Genomic DNA, 21,333 nt, shown 5'->3' with positions numbered 1-21,333 from the left:
TCTTTCAATAATTTTCAGATTAAAGTGGCTCATTTCACAGATACAGTGGTGTTTGGGTCAGGGTTGTGTCTCTTTGGCTCTATATAAAATACTTGACAGCATCCTGAGTGCTAAGATGGTTGGATTAATTATAGAGTGTAAGCGAACTGATAAGTTCTCAGATCATCCATTCTGCAAACTCAGGCAGGTATCTCAAAAATAAAGCTGTTCTTTTCTGTCTTCTCCCTCCACCTCTTCCCTTAAGGGTAGTAAGGAGGTCTGATATTACAGGTTATTAAAGTAATTACTTGGAAAGAAAAGTATTACTCTGGGCTGTAGAGGCCACATCCCTAGTACATTTTGTGAATTTTTTATTGTCAGTTTTGTGAGTTTTGCTGGTTTTTTTAGAGCCCATCTCAACTTGTCCTATACTATTTTAATAAATAAATAAGAAAGCATTGCCCACTAAAAAATTTTGCAATCAAAATTTGTTTGACATTTTTGCTGAGGAGGCAGAACAAGATCTGGCTTGATCTTACTGTTTTCTGGCTCCTTCTACCGAGTGACATTTCTATCCATAATCACACAAACCTTATGCGTTTCCCAACAAAATGGCAAAGTGAATCATATAATCCAAAAACTCAACAAGACTCTGAAGTAATGGATGTACCGTGGCCCACTTGGGTTGCAGGACATTTTGTTTAAATTTCTGGTCTTCTTGAGGCCTAAAAGCCTGGGCAAAAGACCAGTTACTTGCATACATTTGCTAAATAATGCAGTAATTTTAACTTGTATATGGTGTGATACTCTGCTGCTGGCAGAAGTGTGGAAGAGAAATTCACTATTAAGAAAATAAGAGTGTTCTTCCTCCTATTGCCTTTTTCTGTGCTGGATAAAACTCTTTTGAATTCAACATATGTATCCTACTGGACTGCCAGACATGTTCATCTCTAGAAAACCACAAAGAAAATAAGGTTCTCCCTCTTATTGTCCTTCTCTTTCCTATAGCTCTGTAGATATCTTCCTAGGCAGAGTATCACATTCACGTCTGGAGTAACAGAGATTTGTGCCCACCTAGGACAAGGCCCTCAGCTTGGCCAGAAGAAAGTCTTAAAGTTCAAAAATGCATGGCCCACTTTCTAGTTACGCAAAGGAAATTGATCCTGCAAGGCTATAGGAAAAGTAGAGATTACATGTGTATGGTACTAACATGACAGACATCAAGAAAAAGAACAACCATTCTTTATAATCTAAATTTTTCTGGCACCATTTTAAGGGTAAAGGTGCATAAAGAATGGGTGCATTTTCAGGAAGCACCCAACAACATTCAGCATTCTTTATTCAACATTCTTCATTCAATAAGATTTGCTTCGTCATGTACTTTAGAGAGTTGCTCAAGTTAGTATCAACGGCAACCAGCTGCTGCGAACAGTAAAACCTTGCATACAAAAGTAGAGCTGGGGATGGGGGAGCAAGGGAGGAGCAGGCTGAGCCCTTGTAGCTGGTGCCTGTGCTAGCCACTTCAGAGATCCCTTCTGAATCCATAGCACCATTGCTGCTCCAGCACTCATTTTTCATCTGCTTTGAATCCACAGTTGTCAGTGCAGCCTTCAATATGTTCTGTTTAAATTCTCACCGAATCTCCATGGGTTCCTCTGTCTCTTCACACTAAGAAAGACGAGAGAGAGAAAGCAGCAAAGTGGTTAGAAATCTTCTGCCAAACACAGATGGTATCCTGATTGCTCTTTCAGCCTACCTGTGTCTGTCTGTGGAGCTGTGGATGTTGTGGACATGTGTGCGAAGAATTTCCAACGCTCTCAGAGCATTTGCTCAAAGGAGAATTTCTGTCTGAGTTTTAATACTCACTGCATCAGACAGCCTTGAGAAACAAATATGGGTATTTAGGATTTATCTCTGTAAAAGTGTGCTTGTGTGTGAATGTGTTTGTAAGAAGAGAGAAGCAGAGAGGAAGAACAGGAAGACTCCAAAATTACACAGCAGTCTGCTTTTAAAAAGTACTGACAAAAGCACTTGCTTGCACAGTGTAGGCAGTCTGTGAAAATCCAAAAAGCTGTGGAAAAAAATCCACATTGGCTTTACCTCATGGCATCTTCGCATGCTCAGCTATTTGTCCCTCTCCTCCTCAGGATACAGGCACAGTATGGGATACGATTGCATTACAGCAGTTTAACAAGTTAGTGCCTGTCAGCTGACTTGCTGTAACCAACTGTGTATGCTCTCTTTGTCTGCCCCATTTGTGAGATAAAAGGCATTAGCTTAAATTCACATACAGTGGATTTCCCTTCTGAGCCAGATCTCTAGTTTTTGGCATACCTGGCACAGCAAGCTGGTATCCTCTTCTCAGCACAGGAAATATTCAGAGCAGCAGAGGAAAGGGAAACCTTCCTCCTTGCAAGGAAATAAATCAACCTACCAACGGTGCGCTTAGCACATGGAGGAAAAATCCTTGCTCAACTCCTATAAGTAATCATTTCACAGAATGAAGCATGAGATTTGATTATCCTCATTATCTTAGTTCAGATAGCTTCAGATGTTGCTAGTTGTCATGAAACATACAGCCCTTTAAAAAATCCAGTTATGGTATTTGACTTACTGACCTATTCTGGCATTAAATTGCACAGTATGCCAATGCACTGTGAAAATTCAAGTTCAATTCTGTGCATATTACCTTTAGTTAAAAAGAAGGAGTTTTGTATTTCTTACCTTTTCCTTCTCTTTTTTTCGTGAGGCAAAAGAAAGAGAATGGCTAGTTTTCACTAACACCAGTCACATCTTAATTTTTCAGCCTTACCCATTCTAATCATTCTCTTTTTCAGGCAAAATGCTGAAGGGGTAGTTGAGGGGTTTGGGGTCTTGATAGCCATTTCTCAAGGCACATCCTTAATAGGGATGTTATGAGAGCTCTGTGCTGGACCTGACTGTAAAGTTGATATAAGAGGTAGCAAGAGGCACATCTCATGATAGCATGTAAAGGCATAGGAGTTCTTACAGTTTCCTTTCCCTTTTGTCACTGCAGATCAGACTAGAATAAAAGGAGCATAAACTATGTTCTTTTCTGTACCTTGGTCGTGGCTGGCATTTTTCTGTATTGCTAACTAGCAGACCATTTAATTCAGGCAGTCTTTAGACTTCTGCTGGAGAAGTAACATAGATGTAAAAAAGTGGGTGAAAGCTTTAGGCTCGCCGAGTCCTACAACACTTCTTGTTCCTTCTTTCATCTGTTCCTACTTTCCTTCAGTGTTGTGTGCTTTTTTATGACAGGGGGGTCTATGACCCTGTGTGGCCGTGTTTTCACACACCTTTTATGCATTGATTCATTCTTTTCTTTTTTTTTTCAATTGAGAGCTTTACAGGACGGTTGTCACGGCTGCAGTTCTTGCTTGGCAGCATTTAAATGCATGCTAAACAAAAGTCTCTGTCTTGCCCATCTCAAATGTAGGCAAGTTAGTTGATAAATAGCATTATGCCACCCGAGGGTGCGATTATACTTTGAGATAGCACTACCTGTAGGATGGGTGAAGGTCCTTTGATTTTGGCCCTCTGTCTAATCATGCGTTTTAACTCTTTCCAAGCGCTGGGTTTCTGTTGATCTCAGCAATTCTGTACATGTTACAACTGATACGGTTACTGATATACCTGATAATGTAGCTGGCATCAATGAAGGAAACCATTTGGTCGGGCTAGACAGAGCTGCACCAAGACTGCAGTCATCACTCAGTTAATATGCCAGATTATTGGCAAACTTTTCCACTGCCTCCTTCTGTTATTTTCTGCAAAGCATTAAAGTGGTTGAGAGCCATGATGATCCGATCCGCTGGTTTTGGTTCTTGCTAACCTTAATGCTCTTGGTTCCACCTGGGCATGTTCTCATCAGTTTTCCTCTCCCCTTTGTGCCTCACAGCAGGAGACCTGTAATGTCCCCTGTACTCAAGTTCTGTTATCTTCCCGTTTTTCTGGGGGAATTTTCATGGATCCTTAGTGTTGTTCTTCCGCACTTCCTGGAGAGTTGCAGGCGCTTTGGTAAGTGGGTAAGTCTCAATTCTACCCACTGCTTTTACTTGTTTCAGTTTAGATAGAGAAAAGTTATTTTAATGTAAGAATGAAAGAACTCAACAAAATTATACCATTGATTCATGACATAGTATGGTAAAGCTTGCACTTGCAATTTGTGCTTCCCATCTATGCTAATATACGCTTACACAAGACTGACAGAGGAAAGTTTCTTAATGTAAATTACATTTGCATTGGCTTTAAGTCAGCTTTATACTATCAGAAAAGAGAAGAATAAATTCCAAAGGGTTTACAACCACAAATACTCCCAGAAAGTAACTAGTCCTGCTTTCCTTGTATAAATCAGGAATAAGTTCATTAAAGTGGTTGGGATTATTTTCATTTATACTGTAGCTTTATTATACTGCTCTGAAGCACTGTATATTTGTGCTACCACTGCAGCATGAAGGGGGCCATGGTTTCAGGTCCAATGTCCCTACATGGGTGCAAGAGAGAGGAGACCGAAGCATGCTGGGACTATATCCAGCAGTTATTGTGTGCAGGACTGGGCTCTTTGATCGTAAAATAAGAGAACATGCTTTCCTGGAATTCTGCCTAGCTGTATCTTTATATAATATTCACTTCTAAATAAGCCAAACAAGCTACAAAATCTTTAACTGAAACATAGACTTGTCACTTTTAGTACTCACCCATTTCCTTAGCCTGTAAACTTTGGGATCCCAAAATTATAGGTGTTTGATGCTTACATGCTTTTACATGTAAAAAAAAAAAAAAACACTTTCAGATGTGTTCTGGTTGCAACTCATTCTGGTTGCATAATATGAATGCCTAAGAGTCTGGCTGCTTAAAAAGGACTAATTTTCTAGGTATGGGGGGGAAAAAGCTCTTAAAGATGTTCCCACAGATATCTAAATGGGAAGGAAGTTGAGATCCCTTTACCCCATTTGCGTTCAGTGAATGCTGCAGAGAAGACATTTACTAGCTGGGAGCAAGGTGTAGGTTTAGGATGTAAGGAAATCCTGGAGAGTATTCACAGAGAATGAAATATTATTTATAAAAGTGTCATTATTACATCTTAATTATTTATGTTTAAAAAAATGAATAATATATTTTCTGAGTGCTTGCTAATTATTAAATGACAGAAGCAACTCCACATTTCAATTAGCTTGTCTTTCCTGGCAACAGCTTCAAATAAAAAACCAAACAAAACTCCAGCACATTGCCCTAGACTTCTGAGAGCTCCAGTTTTTCATAATGGCCTGGTGAGGAGAATGACGCTCAAACAGGAAAATGAAAATTCCATGTTATTTTGGACCACAAAGGCATTCTAGGGCACTGGGTCATTTAGGGTGAACACTCTGCTAACTGCCCCTCTTATTTTCTCTAAGTGCAAATATTATCAGTGAAACTGATGGCAGCCATGTTACTTACATAGGTGACAGCAATGTTCTTCTGTACACCAGCACTGTTTCAGACGCACAGAAAAATATATGACCTGTCCTAAAGATCTTGTACTCAGAAACAATGTTTCCACTGTAACACCAACTTCATGAGTTTTGGCCAGCCAATGCTTGCTGCTGACATCTTCCACGTAATAGGAAATACCAATATTGCACCTAGGAGAGAACAGAAGAAATCAGAACTAAATGTTGTAATAAATCTACATTTTCAGCATTTGAACAGGAAAAAAAGCAAAGTCTGCCAGCTAAGTTTCATGGTATGAATTCTGACTCAGCTCTTGTTCTCCGAGAAAGGAGTTTTATTGTACTGTGGATGGTATCCTCCAGTATCCCCTGATTTTAAAAAATCCTTCTCCAAGAATAAATTTCCATGATTGACATAGATCTGGGTATGATTCTTTATGAAAATGATGTGGCAAATGGTGGCAGACTTTTTTTGAAAAATTTAACAAAGTTTGCAAAAAGTTCATTGGTTTTACCAATGAGAGAAGTTTGTTTCTTTCCTCCTTAGGCAGGAAAGTGAGGTTTACTGGCCATGGAGTGTGGCCCCAAAAACCTTACCAAATCTCCTGTTTATCAGGCTCTGTAGGCAGCCAGGAAAGGTGCAGAGCTCAAGGAGACCTCCTGGTTCTACTTCCAACTACACACATGATTAAAGCTGAGAGGTATTTGGGACTGCTGTAGATTGAGAGAACAGCCAAGCCAAGCCTAGGGGCCTCTTTCTCTGCCTGGAGTTTATCAATTAACTTGGAGCTTTTTATGTTGCAGTTCTAGCTGGAAGCTTCATTTGAACTTCCTCCGCAGACTTTAATTTCCATTTGATCTTAGAAACGCACCATCAAATAGTTTGGGTTCTATAAAGCTGAGAGATAACTTTATTGCTGTGTTTCATATCAAACCTGAAGAAAATGTTCAGTGATTGCTGAAACATGATATTCACCAAGTTCTTTAAAACCACAATAGAGCTATGATTATTTACGTACTTAAATGATGGCTTTTTTAGTGGCAAGGTGGTGTACCTATTGAGAAAAATCCAGTTTTGATGCCAGGGAAGAGAGGGCTTGCAAAGGTTGCCATTTCCGATATTTATTTTTTACTGTCTTTACTATCTGTTGAGTTACACGTGGACATGAAAAACCATGCACAGTGAACAGAAGTGATTTTTGTTTTAAGAAGAAAACCTATGCATACATACATAAATGGAATTTTCCTCCAGATAGGCTTCTAGGTCTTACAACCACTATCCCCCTAATTCTAAGAGAGCTCTAAGTTTTGCATGTTATATGTGGCAATGCTAGCATGATGGTGTGATTTGAAAAGTAAAAGCATATCTTGAAAACTTGAGATAGAGTTGTAGAGGGTTAACATAGCCTAGCTACAAAGTCCAACAGAGCCTTTGAGAAATTCTAGTCACACACATAAACTGAATTATGCAGGTCTTGTCAACAACTGCCTCAGAAGCATATAACTAGTAAAGAGGAATAAGGGAGGGTAAAAGTATGTGTTCATCCTTTTAGAAAAGGGGAAAAGAAGTCTTTTATCCAGTGTTTGAGAACCGCTTGTAGGGGTCAGAACATTTGTACTCCCATGTCAAACCTAAGACAAAAGACATTTGACTGAGAGGATAAACAGATGTAAATACCTAAATGGCAGTTGTTGGCATCTGTCCAAAGGTTAGAGTTGTTCTCCCAAAGGTTGAGCTGATTAGACAATTAAAACAATGTCTTCTTTTTTTGTCGATTTCCAACCTCTCTCTCCTTCTTTTAAAGTATTTATATTTTGAAAGACAATGTATATAAAAAAGAAAAGTAAATAAAGGCATCTTTATTTTCTAAAGATCAAAATGAGGAGATTAGACTACATTCCAGCATGTCTGAATCTATGTCCTCTCACAACCTTTTATGAAGGAGACCACAATGGTTGCCAGAAAAAAAAAAAATACAAAACCTAAAAGACAACCTGTGTGTCTTTGTGCAGTGCTGAATTATGCCCAGAGAGATCTATAGCAGATTTCTAGATATATGTCTGACTCTGATCTCTCTACATACTAGCTTAAATCAAGAGGAACTCCTGACTTGTGAAAAGTTAATATAAGATCAAAATCAGAGCTATGTACTTCATTAAGGTCATGACCAAGATATTTATTGTGGTTTGAGAACAGACAAGATTAAACCACTACAATGCCAATAATTGTACATTGTGTGGGATTGTTGGGGAAGGAATTTAAAAGAAGTCATTGCAAACCACTCCTCCCTCTCATGTATTTTGTTTATATTTCAAGGCAAATGAACATGCTCTGTTTTGTAACCGATGGAATAACTCTTCTGTTTGCTATAGCTTACAGGCCTATAGCTGTAGCATCTGAGTGATGATAGAAGAAGTTCTTCCCTCGTAATTTTCTTTGCTGAGATGAGTGATTGCACAGCTACTGGTCCATATCTGGTTGCCACTACGTTTATGTCTCCACATTTACATGCTAATTCCCTATCAAAATGAAAATGTGCATGCCAGTTTGCCTGCTGACAAAGAGGCAGTGTAAAAATAAATAAGCAAATTATAAATAGATAAATAGAGCCTGTATGTAATTTCTTTGCCCTTTCCTGCAAGGCCATTGGGCCCAGCTGATGGTGGGTTTCTTAGGCAATGGAGGAGTAGCACAGAATGGAGGAGCACTCTATTATCAGGGAACCAATCTGTGTTGCTGCTTCTTTTCCCCCTGTAGGTAAAGCAGTTTTCAAGAACATGTTGCTACTTTCTGTATCTGAAGGCAGAAACTAGTACTACCTACACTTTGCTGACTACTAGACACAGACTTCCATGTGGCTGCTTTGAATTAGTTATTTGCTTCCCATATCATTGTTCAGCTTTCCTTTACACTAAAAGTGCTTCCACAACCTAAATATCAAAAGTAACATAGAAAATATAGAGGGATAAGTATTCCTACTTGAAATGCACTTTTCTGTGCTTTTTGCTAGTTTTTTTACTTTGGCCTTTGGAGAAAAAAATAAGTCTGTTTCTCACTAAGCACATATAGAACAGGAGAACTATATAAAGAAAGCACCTTACTTTAATTAACATTGTCTTTATAACTGCACTCTTTATCAGAGATCGAACACAGGTTTGGGGCAGAGATATACCCATTTGTAATTCAGATCTGATACTGTTTGCTCCAAGAGGTACTAAACCGCTCATGTTAGTTAATTAAGACTTTGGGGCCTGATTTTCAAAGATGTCTGATAAAAACCAATAAATTATTATCGTCAGCTTGATTCTGCAAAGCTTTCCCTCCAATGAAGAGGGCAGTTTGTAGTAAATTGCAAATAATAGGTAAGTGCTAACCTCTTATATTGGTAATTCCTTTAAGAGTAAATGAAACAATGTATTTTCACTAGCTGTATGTTTTTAATTATCTACAGATATTTTTAGCAATTTTTCTGTGATGACTACAGTTGCTTTCCAGGGAAGAAGGAAGTTTGTCTTTCAATCTACCTGTAAACCACTTAGGAAAATTAAAACTCGTGTTGCTGAATTTATTGAGAAGAAGGCTGCTCACCTACTTAAACCCGCACACAATTCAATAAGGCTGCTAGATCAGTAACATATTTTGGACAGTCAGGTGTTAATTATGAACCTAGCCTCAAATGTTGGCAAGAGTCCCCTTTAGTTTGCTTCTAGAAAGTTCCTTATATATCATTGCTTATGCAATCCTATTGTTTTCCACACAGGGATTTGGAGATGGCTCAAAGAACAAAGGAGAACGGCAGAATTTCTCTTCCCGTTGCATATACTCTAAGCAGCAAGGGACTGCCATGTACTGTCTGGGACAGAGCGTTTAGTTTCACCAGTCTAGTTTTGCAACCCTGGGCAAGTCACGTAAAACTGTATTTGTAAACTACAGATAGTGATGCATACTTGCAAATGTTCTGTGGGAGGCTTAATCAGTTAATATTGTAAAGCATTTGAGATAGCTATGTAGAGAGTATTGCACTTTAACACACACTTACTAGCATTGTGATCTTTTTATTGGAGCTTGCTTTGCGTGGGTGTAAATGAATGCTCAGATGTGCAAGTCCTAAGTCTTTTCCATGCAGAATAGTCCAGACTCTTCTAATCTCTTCTCATTACCTGTACCTAAAGCTCTTTCAGTACTGATATTAGGGAAGTTTGCCCATTAACCTATCCTGTCTACTTAATGGTTGCTGTTCTCAAGTCCTGTGAATAGCTCCTAGTGGTGCAGAACTTCAATTTGTAAAAAGATGTTGCTAGCTTTCACCTACCCACTGCTGATCCTTCTATTTTCCTGGGTCTTTTAACAACTGGTGTAAATTAGAGCAGCCTTAAGCCATTTTCTGCTGTGCCAAGGGGCTGACCCTGTGCCCAGCCACCACAGAATCATAGAGAAAGAGATGGGGTGGTGGCTATTTATTCAATTTTTGCAGCTTTCCCCAAACCTAGGCTGTATTCATTTCAGCTGAAACTGTGGTTCTGGCCCATGGTGCATGGACACTGCTAATGTTGCAAGCACTCCCATAATTCAACTATTACAAGTAGTAGTGGTAGTAAAATAATCTTATCTGCAACTCATCAGGGCTTTTTTAATTGAATTTTACTTAACATGAGTGTTGAAAGAGTCAGGCTCAACATGCAGCCTTGACTTTGAAACCTCTGGCGTTTTGCGGGTGTTAGTCACATCCTTAACATTACAGTAATACAGTTTTTGTGGCTTAATATTTACATATTTTTATTGCTGTCTGAAAGATAAATGGGAAGAGGATGATCACAGGAGAAGCCTGGAGCAGGATTTTAATATGTTGAATTAAAAAAAAAAAATATATATATATATATATGGGAATGTGAACTTAAGGTTGTATAGGTAAATTAAAGGCATTAGGAGACACAAAAGCAAAGGCTGGCAAAGCAGCATTTAGCTGGCATATAGAAATGCACTGTATCTTGTGGATTATGTATAGTGGAACATTTGAAACTGAGGGAAAAATATTCTAGAAGTTCAGGCAGCTGAATTAACATCATCAAAGGAGTTGTAGTTTTTACATTTTTATTGTAACTCTGTAGCAGTAACATCTAAAACAAAAGGTCAAATTGGAAACTTTTACCTCCTGGAGCTCCTCTGATGTTTACTGGAATTCACCTGAATAATTCTGAGCAAAAAACCTGAAGATTAAGTATAATTTTTCCATCTATTTTGTGACTGAGTTACACAACCCATCTCATTTTAAATCACCTTGATGCACATAGTTAAAGTTTCCATTACCTGTGTTGCGTACACTGAACAATGAGGTCTTGGTTCACAAGCAAACTCTTTTTCTTGTTAGATTGTGGACTTAGGAGAAAGGTCCGGCTACAATAGATGAGAGCTCTCGCCAAATTCTCTCCTTAACACCTGGTCTTGACCTCCTCTACCTGAGGAGGGAGAATTGCCCTTTATGACACCGTTTCACATCATGGATGAGTCATGATAGAAAGGCAAATGGTGCCTTCGGCAGGAAAGGAAGCACATGTGTGTCCCAACACCTAGCAGGGACCTCTGGGTGTTTTTTCAGCTCTTTTCACCTGTCTTACAAGTAAGAGTGAACACCATTCATGGGGGATCACTGCAGTTCATATTATGTGGATATTGTTGGGTTTTGAAATCAGCAGAATTTAGAGCAGGACAAAGAATAATCCAGCCTAACATTCAGAGAACCATGTCCCGAGCTCTTAAGTGCTCCTCACCTCAACAGACTGAAAGCAAGAGTTTCAATGGTGGTAGCCGAATAAAAAGAGCAAGAAGAACATGTTCTACTAGGAAACAGGAAATTACCCATTCTTATTGCCCTATCCTGGGGTCATTTCTAGGCTTTATTAAGAGAGGCAGTAGAACGGTACAAATCTGAATTTGTCTTGGTGAGTGCAAAGGACATTATGTTTTTCAGAAGAAACATGGAAGAAGAAAGTGCTGATGCTGCGCAAAGGGAATTGAAGATAGCTGAAGGCAGAGGACTCCCTCATATCTGTAGTCTTTTAATGTGTTTTAATGAAGAAGAAAAAGGGTTTACAGCTTAGAGTGGAGAATTGGAGAGTACATGATTTCTCTGGCACCAATGTCCCTGCGAAGTTTTTGAGCCTCACATTGAACTGTCAGTTCAAGTGCAACGAAGGAGTGCTCAGAAAGAGACCTGTCTCAGTAAGACTGGCACCTCAGAGATACACAAATATTGGCTTTGTGCTCATCTCATGGGAGAGGCCACTGGTCTGATTAGACCAGCAGACTTATTTAGAGGAACAAAATAATTTTGAAATTGTTTTCAAAATTGCGGGAACAAATGCATGTTTTTTTCTTCTACTTTGATGTGATTTGAAATGGCAAAAGAATCTGACTCAAACTTTCAAGAAGTGCAGGGAAAGAAACGCAACACATTTACATCTCTTTTGGACAGAGTCCAGAGAAAGTACTGACTAATGAGAGCATGTGAAAATGGGTTATTATATTGGAAATCAGATTAGTGCTTTAACTCTCATGTTTTCTTAGGGAAAACGGTGATGTGATACAGGAACATAGATGTTGACCTTATTCATTACAGTGAGTACCATAAGCGTTCTGTGGGAGATAATTCTAGGCCTAAAATCAATTGTTTTAGTCCAAAGGAAAAAAAAAAAAACCAAAGTATTCTTATCTCTCTCTTTTAAGAGAGGGCACTTCAGGTATTGCAGAAAGAAGGCTGTTATTAATTTGGGCTGTTTCCCATAGGAATGCTAGGTTGTTGTGGAGCCAGAATTCATGTTAGGACACATGCTTTAAGTTAATTGTTTGTGTGAGAGTAAATGGCTGCAGGTCAGGGTTGCTTGTTTAGTCTGGGAAAAATACACAGGAGTACTTAACAGGGGAAATAAGAAAAAGGAAGGCTTTGTCCTCCAGTGCTGAGTTTGGAATAACCAGTTCTAGATAGGTTCTGTAGGCTGAATTCAGGGAGTAACCTGGGTGGAGAGTTTGACTCCTTGAAAGCCAACCTCAGCATTCCAGTGAAAAAGGTCCCATTTGTGTGAGGTGATGATTATCTCCTTCCTGATTCTGAGCACCTCTTGGAACCAGTGGGAGCTGGCAGTGCATGGTTTAGGCACAGAGATGCGCCTTTCCCTGTTTTGGGATTTGGAATTATTTTCGGACTTCCTTAACAAACTCTAGTAAATTTTTCTGGCTAACAAAGACACCTCGTTAAACCAAGTAATCTAAGGAAGCAAATGAAAAAAATCTTTGCTTGTAACATACACCATCCTATTTAATTTGCGTTTTCAGCCTTGGACTCACTATTTGCTACAAGTGAAATTGAGCTGAATGGTTATTTTCTCAGCCTGCAAATCCTTTCCTTGGTTCTTTTTTAGAACTTGATAGGCTTCATTCTTAAGGCTCCTTGTATCACAAATACTTTGCAGAAATATGTCTTGCCAGTCTTCCTTTTTTTTTTAAATTTATAAAAGTTACCCTTTCCTAAAATGGAAAGGATAACGCTAATTGTAAAGCACAACTGCAAATTTAGGACTAAGTTGTAATACATTTGCTTCATATAAAGTCATATTCAAAAAACAGTCTACTGAATTTAACTTGAGGATTTGTGCAGTAAGGCACTAGGCCCCAGAGTGAAAGAAGTGTCACAGTTTGGTCCTTAATACTGTATAAAGCAATTTTAGTACAAAATTTGAAAAATCTGTCATCCTTTATATCTTACTGTCATGTGTTTTATGAAGAACAAAAAATCCCCTGACATAGCTGTGTCCTCATAAGAGGACTTGCATGTTGGGCAGAAAAAATTATGATCTCTTGGAACTACATTCTGATCAAGTGTGGATTTATGGAGTTAACCATTTGTAAGTAAATATGCAAGCTTTTTTGCCGCATAACAAGACTGACTTATACAGTGCTCAAAGAGAACCCCCTAGGAATCAATTGGCTTTATTTGTAAGCAAATCTCTGCTTGCCACTGGTACTCTGAGCTCCAAGTGTCATTTTGAGATTCAGCAGCCGTTTATAAATAAGCTATAAGGGCTGAATGCTAAAAGGATAAAGTCTGTAATGCTGTTTTTTTTTCCTAAATTGAAAATTCCTATGACCATGTGGAACTTATGTTGCTCATGTGTATGAATATGGGCTCTCACCAGAGGCATGGTTCACATTAAATCTCAGTATTACACCACCATGTATTTTTGCAGTTCAATGTGAAAGAACATTATTCTGGAGCCAACCTGGTCAAGGTTGCGAATACAGGGGCAGAAACCTTAAATCTGTTGGCAGATCTGCTGCGGCCTATTGTATATCTGTGAGCACACCACAGTGCTTCTGTTCCCATCTTCATCCTTTGTCTGCATAGCCTATTTAGACTGAAAAATCTTTGAGGCAAGAACTTTCCCACTGTGTTTGCAAAGGGGATCTGATCTCACTTGGGGCCCCAAGGCATTGCTGAAGTAAAAATAATAGGAATAATTGCATTCAAAATTGGCAAAGGAAAGAATATTTCTTTACTTTCAGAGACTGAATAAGTTGCTGTATTACATCCGTAGCTTTTTTTTGGGGGGACATCAGAAGGCCTTTTTTCTCTTAATCAAATCTTTACATATCGCTTCCCTTACTCAGTGAAGGAGGGACAGAGTGCTCACTATGTTGCCACGTGATTAACCAAAGTCCACAACACATGCAGAACTGAGGCTCAGGGATATTTTGTAGTTTAGAAGTTTTATTTAGTGATTCAGAAGTTTACATTTTTCACCTCTGAAATTGGCTACTATGTGATTGTTCTGTTATTGTGTCATTCTCACAGGTCTTACTTTGCGTCAACAAAGTAGATCTGGTTGAAAATTGGTAACGCTTTTGTTGCTTTCTTAGGTTACCTGATGAAACTATGTTAATTGACTCAAAAATCCCCCAACATAGGGGTATTTTCAATCAAAAAAATGACATATCTTTTCTGTTTGTTTCTGATATACTGCTTTTTAAAGATGCAATGCTATAAGAGTTGAAAGTAATCTTTAAGAGAAAAAAATCTGTCCTAAACCATGCATGGGCTGGAAGAATTAAACATGAATAAAGGGAGTTGGCAGCTGATATTGGCAGTTGTGAGACTTCACAGATTTGGGAAAAAAAGGCATGCCATGACTCAGCAACCTATGTTATCATCCAAAACAAAGAATTGAAGAAGTGTGAGTTAATGAGAGCTATGTTATGTTGATGAGGTACTTTACAGGGTATCTAATAGTGGGCTTTGCTCCTGCAAAGGCAGTATGCTGTCATGAAGTAAGACTGAATGTTTTTCATTTACTTGCTCATATATTCCGTTATTTTGACTATTTTCTTCTAATTTAATTATTCACAATTAGTTTAAACAATTTAAGTTATAAAAAGGAACATTCTGGTTTTTTATTAATACATCAGTGGATTAATTTCAAAAGTTTGATTTTACAATGTAGGTGACTGTATGCAATTAAACTCTTTCTTTGCAAGATTATTTGAACTGCAAAGATTAAACTAATCTTTGCAAGATTATTTGAACTGATTTACGACCTTGGTAGTCAAGGCCTGATCTCAATCCCATGAAAGTCAATGAAAATCTTCTAATGGAGACTGAGATGGGTCTCATTAGAGCATTTCTGTGGTAGAGCATCTCTAATGTATCTGAAGGTTTGTAAAGTACAGTGGGTATCTTAGTTGATTTTCACCAGGGATGTCTCTGTTCACCTGGTGAAACTGCAAGTCAGTGAACAGGTACATTGCAAAAGACTTTTGTTATGCCAGCAGCTTGCATCTCTAATTCAGTGAAGAACTCAGCACATGCCCAACACCATCTACAAGATCAAGTGTTTTGATGAACAGGAAAAGATGGTGTGGTTCACTTAAAGTTGATTTTAAATGTTTTGTTGAATAGACCACTGAATGCATTGGAAGAAAAATGTGCCACTAGGAACTGGTCAACTGCTTTCTGTTTTGTTTGCAAAGAGAAGCCATAACTGTTCTGAAAGTTATATGGCCCATCAGGCTATCATGATTAAGATACTGAAGGAGCAACACGCAAGGGAATGGCTTGGTTTGAGTTGGCCTTACCTTGTCCACAAGGTCTGGGGTGGAGTTTTTTTCACCTGCTTCAGCCCTTTAGAAAGTAGGTATCCAAATCTGAACCCGTTACACCAGTCCCTTACACATATCAGAGAGAAAGGCTTATCTTTAAGGAATTGTTTCTCAGGTCTATTTGAGACGGTTATTTAAAAAAAAAAAGTAATTGTGCCCTTGAAATGCTTATTTTTCTGTGTTGACTATGAAAGATGTCTACGAAGTCAGCTAAGGCAGAAATGATTACACTGTAGAAATTCATATTAGATGTGATGAATCAGATCAGTTTCCTATTGCAGAATTGACTGAAGATGTTTCTTTGCCATGGCTTCCAAATATGGCCCAAAATTTAAAGACTTGTTCTTGATTCAGACACAACATCTGATATAATGTCACAAAACCCTTGAACTTACAGGGACTTACAATGAAGACTGTGGTGGAGAGAAAAAAGATCTCTCTTTCAGTGTCTAGAAGAGTTTTGGCCTCTCTTTGTCTGTTTGGGATGGAAACATACTTTGGATCGTCCCTCAGTTTCATGTATTCTTTTTCTGTTGGAGAAACTAGAAAATATAACTATAAATGGAAAAAGTTGTTCTATAGGACCAGATCTGAAGACTTAGAAAGTCTCCTCCAGCCATGTGTTCCTACACGTGAGCTGAGGAAGAGGAGCTGAAAAGGAAGGAGTCAGGCATTGGAATGGTTTGTCTCGGGTGTGGTTGGTTCATCCATTCTTCATTTAAGTTATTTAAGTTATTACCTGAATTGGTGACAAGCTCCATGTCTATATATTACATTGGTGCTCAGATTAACCAAAAAAATAAAATATTGGAGTGGAAAAAATAAACAACCCGAACTAAAACTACTAAAAGACAATCTTCCTTATTTCAGTGGCAAAAAGCTGCAAGTTTCACTTCTCTGCATCACCTGAGTTGTATGATTATGCAAGTTTAGGTTTAGTTCTTGATCTGCCATTGAAACACACTTTTAATCAAAACAAGCAGAGGTTGAGAGGAAGCAAATGGTCACTCAGCTAAAGGATATTTTTTTGTAATAAAGTAACAAAAACAAGGTTTATCACTCACTGAATCTGGGGATCTTGAAAAATGTTCCATTTTCCAACAAGACAAAAACAAATTAGCAAAGTGTCAACACAGTCTAAAATGAAGTAGTTTTACAAAATGAATGTACTTATCCGGAACTGATCATGAGAGCAGGCTAATTTTTTTAAGTATCCTGGTTCTGAAATTGGCTCTTGCACCTTATGAACAAACAGGTAGAATTTGAGCTTATACAGAACTGCTCTCAAGGACACTTGCTTCTCTGACAAAGAAGGGACAGGTAAAACTGGTATTTACTTCAGTGACGCAACATGTATTTGCCAATATATAAAAACCAGGGAACTTCAAAACAAGCATACAGGACATGAAAAGAACCTAAATATATAAGCATATAATATGTGTTGAATCTTTTAAAAGCATAAAGCTATCTGTTGACCTTTGCAAATGAAATAAGGATTACACGGATACTAAACCACATGCAGTGTGTGCATGCTGCTGCTCTGGAAGTTTTCCAAATATACACCACTTGAGTGCTACTAAATGGCTTGAAAAATATTTAAAGGGATTTTACTAGTTTCTTCAAAATACGTCTTTTTTTTACCCTGCTATATTACTGAACACTGACTTCTTAATGTTTTTCAATGTGCATTATGCACATTTAAGTGGATATGATATAAGTGGAAGTGGTTTAGGGGCTATGCCGAGGAATGTTTGCACGAAACATTGACAGTTCCTATCGTACACTGATGAGGCAGAAGTTTGCTGGTATACTTCAGCTATCAGCTGAAGAGTGTCTTAAGTTTGAAATCACAATGGACACCCACACTCCTCGCTTTCCAAAGCAACTGTGCACGGCAGTGCCTGAGAAGAAGCTGTAACTCTCCCCTTGGATTCTCAGTAATGCACAAAAGGGATTCAGCAGTTTTTAACTGCTGGCTTTGCAAATGACTCAAAAAGGGCTCAGTTTAGCACCTCCTCCAATCTCTCTGCAGTGCACAAAGGGCTGATACACAAAAAAGTGAACACAACCTCCTCTAGCTGTATGTTTCAAACCTTGCAAACACTTGTTGCATAATGTCCTCAGATTATAACCTTTCCTTGCTGTTCACACTCCGAAACTCTCATTCGTGTTCTTATTGTTTTGCATTCTGGTTTAATGCAGCATACATGTCTCTGGCTTTGACAGATTAAATCTTGCGAGGACAATATACACCTAAAATGCTCCTCAGAGATTGCTTTTGAGACTGATGCACTGACCATCTCCCCTCTTTCTTTGGATCCTGCCAATGGCTTTCCCTGCACTCAGTATTTCTCATAACTTTCAAAGATCCTCCCAGCTCCCTTTACCTCCTGGGTTTCTCTTTGCAGATGTTGTCTCTGGCCCAGAATGTCACCTCCATCAGTCACTATTTTAACTTGAAAACAAATCCTTCCTACTGCCATTCAATCCTGCCTGGTTAATGTGTTTCAGGTGTTCACATTGTCCTCTTTCAAGTCCTTTCTTGAAAGGCATTTTCTATAATGCTTATCAAAACCATGAAGCCAGGAAAGCCGCTGATGTGTTGCGGCCATCTCTTGCCTTGCTGGCCAATATTGCCTCTTCTGTTTGTCCTGTTGTCATTAATCTCTGTCTTTTTTATTTCCTGCTCTTGTAGCACAAAGAGCAATGGCCTTGCCTGGTAGTATGTAAATAACATCTAGTAATATCTGTGTGTTTTCAGGTGGCATCCTGGGTAAAATAGTAAAGAAATCAGCACAAAATTGAACATATTTTATAGAAATTAAATTAAAAAAAATAAATTCAGAGCGTATGCTGAGTAAGGGACAACAATAATGAAAAAGAAAAAAAGAACTTTATAGACATACGGGTCCACTTATGGACTAATGAAAAAATCCTGCCCTATATCTCTCCAGCTGAGAAATGGCAGAGGCTCTGTTGTCACACATCATGAAGGCTCGCCCTGTGTAGCTGCTGTAGAAATTCCTGCACCTCCCCACTTTTGCATTTGATATATATTTAAATCCTAGTAATCCTGGCTCTCAGCTGAGTATCAGTCCCAAAGAGATTTAGGATAGGGTAAGCCAAGGGTTGTGAGTCCATAGCTATGCAAATTCCAGATTCTCTGGGGAAACGCAGCAAGAACTCCTAGAGCTTATGAGATGGAACAGAGTTCAGAGCTTCTGGTTTCAAGGCAGATCATCAGTCTGAAATGCAAATTGCAGTATTTGGTTTTCCTTTTTTAGTTATTACTCTTTTCGGTGTCTGATCTGGAGGGAAACTTGCAGCTAATAGTAGTAAAACATTCATGTTGACATGCACAGACACGGACACCAGGACAATACTGCATGTAATTTCCATAAAAAGAATTAGAGAGTGAAGTTGCTTTGCCTGGGAAGAGTGTTATACTGGGCAAATTGCCACTGACACCACCAGATGAAATATGTTCGGCCACCACAATCTCTCAAAACTAAATGCAAAGTGAGGCTGTCTAACTCAAATTCATGTAAAGTGTTTCAAAACACTAGTTTCTACACTTTACTAGGTCTCTTTTTTTTTCCCTAAAGATCAGCAAAAAGTTCGTGTATCCTTACAGAGAGGATGGCAGAGAGAAAGAAAAAGGAAGATAATTTTTTGGTTTATTTTTTGTGGTGGAGACTCACATACGACCATGATGACCAGCCTTATAAAATTCTAAATAGTCATAACAGACCACGAAGGACACATGAAGTCATTATAGTCAGTGTATTAATAATCCCCATACTCTAATAAGGAGTGTCCAAATAGCCTATGACATCAGAGACCTTTATAGCTCCAGGGGAACTATAAGATTTTATCTTCTCAAGAATCCTTAGATTAAAGAGTCCTCGACAAGACCCTGACACAATAAAACATAACGATTTCAAAAGAGTTGCTATGTTCTATTGTGTCAACAATTTGCATACTAAGGAGCCCCTGTGGTACCATAGTCCTTGACATTACAGAACATGGACTTGGTACATACTGAGTGGCATTTACATTACCAGACAGTCCACGCACAGGAATTGTTAAGTGTTACATCTGAAAAAGAAAATGAACTTCACCTGAGTTTTAGTTAAGAAAATTAACACAAACTATCTGCTGTTATTTCTTAAGCCCATAAAGACATGAAATATGAGGACAAACTAACTTCTCATGTAATCGTGAAGGCTGGATTCTCAGCTAGTTGCATGAGAGTAATTCTTTTAACCTCATTTATGAGGATACTATCCTTAGTCTTTGTACTCACTCACAGCATCACAAATGTCTTGGTGTTATATGTTAGCTTATGTAACCCACAGACCAATATGTTTCCCTGCAAAAGCATGAATTAAGGAACAAGCAGGTGCTTTAACACTGAATCTCTCTCTTTTTTTTTGTGCGTCTGGGTAAGTGACATCCTTAACCTGACTTTAACAGTGTGTATGCAAATATTTCTCTATAGGTGAAGAGTTCCCTCTATGTGAATAGTTTTATGTGTGTTGGAGAAGAATTAATGTCTCTGTATAAGATAAGAGAAAGAGAATCAACCATGACTGTTGGAGGGAGCTTCACTCTAGATACTGGGAAGGTTTTTTTACTCTTCTGAGCACAAGTCCTGCTGTTAATAATTGAAGGTTGCTTTGTGGAGAAAGGACTGTCCATATCCATCATTTTGCAGATTAAATTTTTCAGGTTCTCTCTGTTTTATTCCATATCAAACAATCCTACAGCATGCAATTCACAAGTCTCATGACCAGCTCCAAGTTTCGGGCCTTTGAAAAGTTTGCTATTTTGACTTAAGTATTGAGATACTTCTTTTCTATTACAAAGAAGATGCATCTTTTGAGGATTCAAAGAAGCAAAAAAGAATATCCTCATTTTCCTTGACAGAATGCTTGCTGTGTTCTCCATGTTGAAGACTGGCAAATATGAACAGACAGGTTTACCCTTTTATCCCTTCTTGTTACCCAATGTGGCTTTTAGGTCTTTCTCCAAATGAAGCACTCTGCAAGACATCCGAAGATAAAAGAGAAGGAGAATGAACTCACCTACATAGAGCTTATGAAGGCTTTAACATTTTGATTGATAATGTTTCTGTACCTGTGGCACATATTTTAAAACCTTTCTACAACTGTGAGTGAAAATACTTTCGCAAGCACTCATAGCGTGTGCATGTGTGTGTATAAAAACCACAGAAGAGAACAAAATTTTTAAGTTAGAGAATAGGCACATTCTGTTATTGATTGTTGTTATGCAAGACTTGTAAGACTTCTATGATGGAATGGTGGTAGCAGGAAGCCTTAAAAAGCGATGTGGTCCTTGCATGAGTTTCGCCTAAATTTATCAGTTTGCTGGGGTTTTTTTGCTTGCTATTCCAAGAAAGAAATTAACACCTTGTCAGCATGGCAGAGGAGAGAAACACAGTAAGTCTTCATAGATCATTGACAACTACTGATCTCTTGTGCACTGTAGGCAGATTGCTCTAAACAGGAGACCTAAATTTATCTCTAGCTAATAGATAGGCAAAGAAAATCAAAGCCCTGATATGCACTTACTGTAGAGGGGAGAGCTTCTGCATCCCTAATCCCATGGGGTCTTCCTTCTGTATGAATAACCTTCTATCAATACATTTTAAAAAAACATTATTTCTAATACAAATGAATTTTGGCCATTTGCAAAATAGATCGTAGTTTACTGCTCTCCAAAGCATTT

The sequence above is a fragment of the Nipponia nippon genome, unplaced genomic scaffold, assembly GCF_047370975.1.
Source record: "Nipponia nippon isolate SJK-2023a ecotype South Korea unplaced genomic scaffold, ASM4737097v1 scaffold_11, whole genome shotgun sequence".
Lineage (NCBI taxonomy): Eukaryota > Metazoa > Chordata > Aves > Pelecaniformes > Threskiornithidae > Nipponia > Nipponia nippon.
The sequence above is the reverse complement of the archived record's forward strand: the minus strand, read 5'-3'. Positions refer to the sequence as shown.